Source organism: Hyla sarda, chromosome 5, assembly GCF_029499605.1.
Source record: "Hyla sarda isolate aHylSar1 chromosome 5, aHylSar1.hap1, whole genome shotgun sequence".
In the NCBI taxonomy this organism is placed as follows: domain Eukaryota; kingdom Metazoa; phylum Chordata; class Amphibia; order Anura; family Hylidae; genus Hyla; species Hyla sarda.
This window is the reverse complement of record NC_079193.1, coordinates 70,056,496-70,064,827: the sequence shown is the minus strand read 5'-3', so window position 1 is coordinate 70,064,827 and position 8,332 is coordinate 70,056,496.

Below are 8,332 nucleotides of genomic sequence, written 5' to 3'. Positions count from 1 at the left end.
ATGACTCCACCACCACCTTGCTGACGTTGCAGCCTTGTTGGAACAGGGTGGCCGTCCACCAACCATTCACTACTCAATCCATCTGGACCATCCAGGGTTGCACGGCACTCATCAGTGAACAGGACTGTTTGAAATTTAGTTTTCATGTATTTTTCTGTCCAATGCAGCCATTTCTGGTTGTGAGCATTGGTTAGTGGTGGCCAAATAGAAGGTTATGCACAGTTGCAAGACTCTACACTAGATTCTACACTAGAGATGAGCGATTCGCCGAATTTGTCTAAAAAATTTATTTTGATCCGAATTTATTTGCGGCAAATCTATATTAAAAATGGCTATTTCTGGCCTACAGAGAGCCTCAATAGGGGTATAGAACACGTTGCTGTGTTCTAACACGCATATGGAGTGTGCTGTGGTAGTGAAATAATACTATTATTCAGAATAACATGCATATTACAGGCATCGCTTTTAGAATCACTGCCCCAAAGCAACACAATGACAGAGCCTGGAGGTGGCATCAGTATGAGGAGACCATATAGTGGCTGAATGACAAAGCGTGGAGGTTTTGGCAGCATGAGGAGACCATATAGTGGCTGAATGACACAGCCTGGAGGTGTTGCCAGCATGAGGAGACCATATAGTGGCTGAATGACACAGTGTGTGGGTGTTGGCAGCATGAGGACACCATATAGTGGCTGAATGGCACATCCTGGACATGTTGGCAGCATGAGGAGACCATATAGTGGCTGAATGACACAGTGTGTGGGTGTTGGCAGCATGAGGAGACCATATAGTGGCTGAATGACACAGCGTGGAGGTGTTGGCAGCATGAGGAGACCATATAGTGGCTGAATGACACAGCTTGGATGAGGCTGAAGCATGTGGAGACCATATAGTGGCTAAATGACACAGCGTGGAGGTGTTTGCAGCATGAGGAGACCATATAGTGGCTGAATGACACAGCGTGGAGGTGTTGGCAGCATGAGGAGACCATATAGTGGCTGAATGACACAGCGTGGAGGTGTTGGCAGCATGAGGAGACCATATAGTGGCTGAATGACACAGCTTGGATGAGGCTGAAGCATGAGGAGACCATATAGTGGCTGAATGACGCAGCTTGGATGAGGCTGAAGAATGAGGAGACCATATAGTGTTTGAATGACACAGCGTGGAGGTGTTGGCAGCATGAGGAGACCATATAGTGGCTGAATGGCAGGCACAGCCAGGAGTTGGCAGCAGCATGAGAAGACACTAAGCCTTCACAATCCCTAAGATTAAAAGATGAATTCAGAAATTTAAACCGAAGATTTTGGATAGCTAGTGCTACCTAGGGCTGAAGCATGAGTACACACCAGGGCTTCACAATCCCCAAGAAAAAACACAAGAATTTTTGAAACTTAAAATGAAGATTTTGGATAGCTAGTGCTACCTACCATAACAAAATTTTTATTCTCAGACCCAGGCCCAGCAGCAGCATCAGTAAACCATATATTGCCTGAATGACACAGCCTGGAGTTGGCTGAAGCATGAGTACACACCAGGGCTTTCACAATCCCCAAGAAAAACACAAGAATTTTGAAATTAAAAATGAAGATTTTGGATAGCTAGTGCTATCTTCCATAACAACAGTTTTATTCCCAGACCCAGGCCCAACAGCAGCATCAGTAAACCATATATTGCCTGAATGACACAGCCTGGAGTTGGTTGAAGCACGAGGAGAACATTGAAATGTATGATTTTTTTATTTAAATTTAAGATTTTGAAATTGAACTTTTAACTCCCAAGTTTTAGTGTCCCGGACCCAGGCGTGTGGGTACAAAGGGTCAAATTTAACAAGCCCCCACAGGGCTCATGTGGCCATGAGATGTCGGCGCAACGTCTCCATTGCCCTGACCAGCCATTGTTTCCAACACTTTTCGCCAAGGCAAACCATGTGAAGAACATCGTGACACCGCCGTGCCCTGCACACATGGTATGCTGAAGAGCCACTGAGACGTGTCTGGGCAGTGGAGGCTGAGGACACGGTGGAGGATGAGGAGGCGGAGTCGCACACTGTCACAGGATGAACGGGAGTGGAGCAGGAAGCAGCATGAGTACACAAGAGGGGTTCTTAGTGTTACCATCCAAATATTTAAGGCCCAAGCCCAGAAGCATCAGTAAGCCAATTAGTTCCTGAAAGACACAGTCAGGAAAAGGCCTCAGCAGTACACAAGAGGATTTCATAACCCCTAAGATTGAAAGATCAATGTTGTTGTTGTTGTAATTTCTATTAAGCATGTATTTAGCTAGTGCTAAACATCCAGAAATGTAAGGCCCAAGCCCAGAAGCATCATTAAGCCAAGTAATTCCTGAAAGAAAAGTCAGGAGCAGGCATCAGCAGTACACCAGAGGGTTTCATAACCCCTTACATTGAAAGATCAATCTTGAAATCTCAATTAAGCCTTTATGTTAGCTATTGCTACCTGAACATATTTGGAGTTAATACTCCAGTCCCAGTAGCATAAGAAAACAATATAGTGACTGAATGACACTGAGCCTGGAGGTGGGTAAAATGTAAGGAGCCCATGTAGTGTCTGAATGGTACAGCCTGAAGGTGGCTGAAGGATGAGGAGACCATTGAAATACAAGAATTTTAAATAGAAATCTAAGATTTTGAAATTGAAATTGAGGATTTTGAAATGGAACTTTTAACTCCCAAGTTTTAGTGGCCCGGACCCCAGCGTGTGGGTAAAAAGGACCTGATCTAACAAGGAGTCACATGTCAGCACAATGACAGAGCCTGGAGGTGGCATCAGTAGGAGGAGACCATATAGTGTCTGAATGGCACAGCCTGGAGTTGGCTGAAGCATGAGGAGACCCCAGGGCTTTACAAAAATTGTCAGAATACCACCTGACAGTCAAAATAATAAAATGATAGATATGTTCTCTGAAGAAAAGGATCCTTCATTAGATGACAATATGAGTATTGTGTGTTCCAGTAACATTAGCTCATCGGAGGAACAGTAAAAGATTATACAACTTAACTCTGCAAATGAAGAACCACAACAAAGAATGAATGACTTAAAGTCTACTGGAACTGAGGAACTTCAAAATGGTAAATCTACCACCCAGGGTAGTCAGTCAATTCCAACAGCCGGTGGTCAGTATCCACAGTTCCCTGTTTCTTGCTCCTTGGCAATATTCCTTTTATTACTGGTCTGGTATCAATATGGCAATAATGCTGGGAGAGTAACTCAAGGATAGCCACATGTTTGCTACAATACATAGTCAATATATGGAGACCATATAGTGTCTGAATGGCACAGCCTGGAGTTGGCGGCAGATGAGGAGACAATAGGGCCTCACAATCTCTCAGAATAAAAGATGAATTTAGAAATTTCCATAAACTACCATATGCTATTATAAACATATATAGGTAATATCCTAGGCCCAGCAGCATCACTAAACCATGTAGTTGCTGAATGACACAGACAGGAGCAGTCAGCAGCAGGAGTGCACAAGAGGGTTTCATAACCCCTAAGATTGAAAGATCAATGTTGAAATCTAAATTTAGCATGTATGTAACCTAGTGCTAACATCCAAAAATGTAAGACCCAAGCCCAGCAGCATCACTAAGCCAAGTAGTTCCTTAAACACACAGCCTGGATCAGGCAGCAGGATGTGTACATAAGAGGGCTTCACAACCCCTAACATTAAAAGATCAATGTTGAAATCTTCATTGAGCATGTATGTTTGCTAGTGGTACCATAAAAAATTGTAGGTAATATCCAAGACAGTCCCAGCAGCATCAGAAAACAATATATTGGCTGAATGACACAGCCTGGAGGCAGGGAAAGCATAAGGAGCACATATAGTGTCTGAATGGCACAGCCTGGAGGTGGCTGAAGCATAAGGATACCATATAGTGGCTGAATGGCACAGCCTGGAGTTGGCATCAGGAGTCCTCAAAGTGACCCTAATGCAAGGAATTTCTGAAACTGGGGACCAGCACCTTAATTATGTTTTGCAGTATCCATGGCAGCACAATGAGAGAGCCTGGAGGTGGTAGCATCAGCATGAGGAGACCATAGAGCAGCACAATTATAGAGCCTGGAGGTGGCAGCATCAGCATGAGGAGACCATAGAGGAGCACAATTATAGAGCCTGGAGGTGGCAGCATCAGCACGAGGAGACCATAGAGCAGCACAATTAGAGAGCCTGGAGGTGGCAGCATCAGCAAGAGGAGACCATATGGCGGCACAATGACAGTGCCTGGAGGTGGTAGCATCAGCATGAGAAGACCAAATGGAGGCACAACGACAGAGCCAAGAGGTAGTAGCATCAGCATGAGGAGACCATATGGTGGTACAATGACAGAGCTTGGAGGTGGTAGCATTGGCATGAGGAGACCATAGAGCAGCAGAATGAGAGAGCCTGGAGGTGGCAGCATCAGCATGAGGAGACCATATAAAAAAAGTGCACTACTTAGATGTAGGTAAGTTGTTTGCATGGATGAGGACAGAAAAATGCGCTACAGTACACTTGGAAAGCGTATTTTCGTGAAACACAAGCCGTTGATTACTTTTGCCTGGACTTTACCAATATCTAGACTTGTTACAGATACAGCATAGTAGACTGCTTTGATGTAGGTATGTGGTATGCGCATTTGAGGGCAGACAAATGCACTACAGTCCGCTGAAAAAACTTATTTTTGCACAGCAACTGGACACAACAGTGCAGCACCACAAAAAAAGGGGGATTAAACCCTAAATTGCACTGTGTCACAGAGTGTTAAGAATGGTGTGAACTGGTTTTTATACCGTCTATAGACTAGTATAAGCAGCAGATGATTTCTTGTGGAAAAAATACACAGAATTGCGCTGAAAAATCATTCCTGCCTCCTGTGATAAGGTTCTTGAAGTTCAGGCAGCTTCTTGATATATATGAGGCAATGAAAAGCTATCTGCCCCTCTCTGATAAAATGCTGAATGAGGTGACTGGGAGCTTAATGGCTCGAGTCAAAATCCTTCTCAATGAGAACAAGTACTGCACTTATCTCTGTCCACAACTCTGATGTGACTAGCAGTTGGGAGTGGAACACTGCATTATAATCAATTCAGCGTCTCTGTGTAACACACACAGACACGCAGTCCGTCCTATCTCTGCAGTGAAATGCCTGCCGATTATATAGGGCTGTGACATCACAGGGGTCAATGAATGCTGATAGGCTGCATCCCGCATGTGATTCAGGGTCATCACACCTACCTCGCTTCCCGCCTCGCATTCCCGCCTTCCCAGCATCCCCTGCCCCATGTAATGACATGTGGATCCGCTATTTTAGGTGTCCTGGAGCCTAGAATGCTGTAAAATGGAGTTTAATGAAGCGATTTGCGAGATAGAATTGCGGCAATATTCACATTCATTGCAAATCGAATAAATCCTGAAATTTGTAATGAATTCGGATTTGTCTGCTTTGATTCGCTCATCTCTACTCTACACCTTGATGTCCATTTGTCTCCAGAGGCACCAGCAGCTTCAAATATCTGTTTGCTGCTATGTAATGGTATTTTAGCAGCTGCTCTCTTGATCCGATGCATGGATCTGGCTAAAATCTTCCTCAATGTGAATTTATCTGCACAAACCGTCTGTGCTCTGAATCAGCCACAAATTTCTTAATAGTGCGAAGATCATGTTTAAGTTTTCGTAAAATATCTAATGTTTTCATACCTTGTCCAAGGCATAAAACAATTTCACTCTTTTCGGCAGCAGAGAGAGATCCTTTTTCTTCCCCACATTGCTTGAAAATGGTGCTTTGCTTATTAATGTAGAACACCTACCTTTAGCAGTTTTTCCTTAAAGGAAAACTGTCAGCTTGCTCCCCTCGCACTAACCAGCGGTACCGGCTGTGCGGGGGACGCTGATCAGTTTGATGCTTACCGTGCCCAGATTTGCTGTGCCGTTCTGCCGTAATCTTCGATTTTCGGTATATGCTAACTGGCACCAGCCGGGCCAACTAGTACTCTGACGTCAGCGCTGCCGGCTGCAGCGATGCCCAGCTCATCAATATTCCTCCCCTCTCTCTTCATTACAGACAGGGGAGAAGAGGGAGAGGCAGGGGAGGGGAGGAATATTCATGAGCTGGGTGGTGCTGCAGTCAGTGGCACTGACGTCAGAATGCCAGTTAGTCCGGCCACTGCCAGCTGGCACCTCATTAGCATATACCAAAAATCGAAGATTACGGCTGAACGGCGTGGCGGATCCGGGCACGGTAAGCATCAAAATGATCAGCATCCCCCGCACTACCAGCCAGTACCACTGGTTAGTGCGGGGGGGGGGGGGGGAGGGGCAAGCTGACAGATTTCCTTTAAAGGGGTACTCCGGTGGAAAACATTTTTTTTTGGCTTTGGTGAAGTAAGAGCCATTATTCATTCAGTGTCTGTGCTGTGATGCAGACTGACACTATGGCTGTAGTATGGCTGGAAGGCCAACCCGGGGCAGCTCTTACTGGGAATGACCAAGTGAAGGGTTGGGGTCATTCCCCACAATCCAGCCCACCTTTTGTTGGCCTTAAAGGCAACCTGTTTCACCAGCTGAGGGGGTTTGCTAGTTGCAACTCACACTGCCAGAGAGAGCTGAGAGTGGAGTTCTTCCAGGGCTCGAGTCCTGCAGGAACGCACAACGGCGTTCCTTTGCTTTTTCCAGAGGAGGAACGCCGTCCCTGTTACATTAGTCCTGCAGGACCGACCTCTGAATTATTCTTACCCTCCCTCCGTCACCTCCCCCAGCCCAGACTGCTAGATGCTGGAGATGTAGCACTTGTAGGACCTTTGATGATGTCACCATCATATGTTGGGGTGGAGCTAAGCTGTGGAGGAGAAGAGAGATCGTGGCTAAAGGACCTGTGTGATACTGTGGAGGAGGCGGGGCTGAGCTGGAGGAGAGGTCACATGTCACCCCAGTAAGGTAATTACATGGAAGATTTGTTGCAGTGTGTCACCACAGTAGTAAAGAGATTACATGAGGTGGAGGTTTGTTACAGTGTGTCACCCCTACTGTGTCACCCCAGTAGTAAGGAGATAACATGAGGAGGAGGTTTGTTACAGTGTGTCACCACAGTAGTAAGGAGATTACATGAGGTGGAGGTTTGTTACAGTATGTCACCCCTACTGTGTCACCCCAGTAGTAAGGAGATTACATGAGGAGGAGGTTTGTTACAGTGTGTCACCCCAGTAGTAAGGAGATTACATGTGGAGGTTTGTTACAGTGTGTCACCCCAGTAGTAAGGAGATTACATGAGGAGGAGGTTTTTTACAGTGTGTCACCCCAGTAGTAAGGTGATTACATGAGGAGGAGGTTTGTTACAGTGTGCCACTCTTATACTCCGTAGGCAGCTGTATGCCTGTGGCCTGTAAGAATCCTGGAACTGTGCAGAATGTCAAGTTTTAGCTTGGACATTTTTTTTTAAATATTTTTTTTGCGCAAACTGGGGGGGGGGGGGGGGGGTATTAGAAATCTTGGGTGAATTTCCACACTTTTTTTTCCAGGACTTGACCCCTGAGTTCTTCCCTACATTTGCTCCAAGGTTGGAAGCTGGTGAGCAGCCTGCCGGGAGGCCTGGAAAAGACTTGCTTGATGCCGCATGGCATGGTCTGAGGTGTGAGCAAACACCTAACGACTTCAGGTGGACTTTTTTTTACGTTTTCTTTTGTTCTGCATTTCAAGACTGTTTGCTAAGCGTGAATAAAACACTGAACTTTGATTTGGAAAATCTGCTTCCTTGCCTCTATACTGCAGCAGCACCTATTTGCAAGATGAGTCAATATATATATATATATATATATATATATATATATGTGTGTGTGTGTGTAAAAATTCATATGTCCCCAAAAATGGTATCAATATGGCCTTTCTCCCTCTACCCCAATTTTTTCATTATTTTTTGAGCCGTAAAAGTGAAAGGGTTGTATATTTCACATAGGATTTTATTGAATGCAATGACTTTGTTTACACACATACATTTAATGGCCGCAGTATTTACAGCAGTTTGGGTTTACACACAAAAAAATAAACGCTGCAGACACTAACAAAAGCAGGTATAAATAGTCAAAATTACTAAAATAGGATAAAAATTCCTCCAAAAAATTGTGATACATCTGCCCCCCAAAAAATATGTGCTAAAATAATGCACTCCCATAAACATACAATATTACAGAAACAAATGGAGTCATTTATAGAAAAATACAAGATATACTTTATTGATAACACATAAAATACAAAAAATGGAACCCAGGTGAAGGAAAGAACAGCAAGATACGTGACCCCTCAGGTACAAAAAGGAACTAAGACATAATATGCA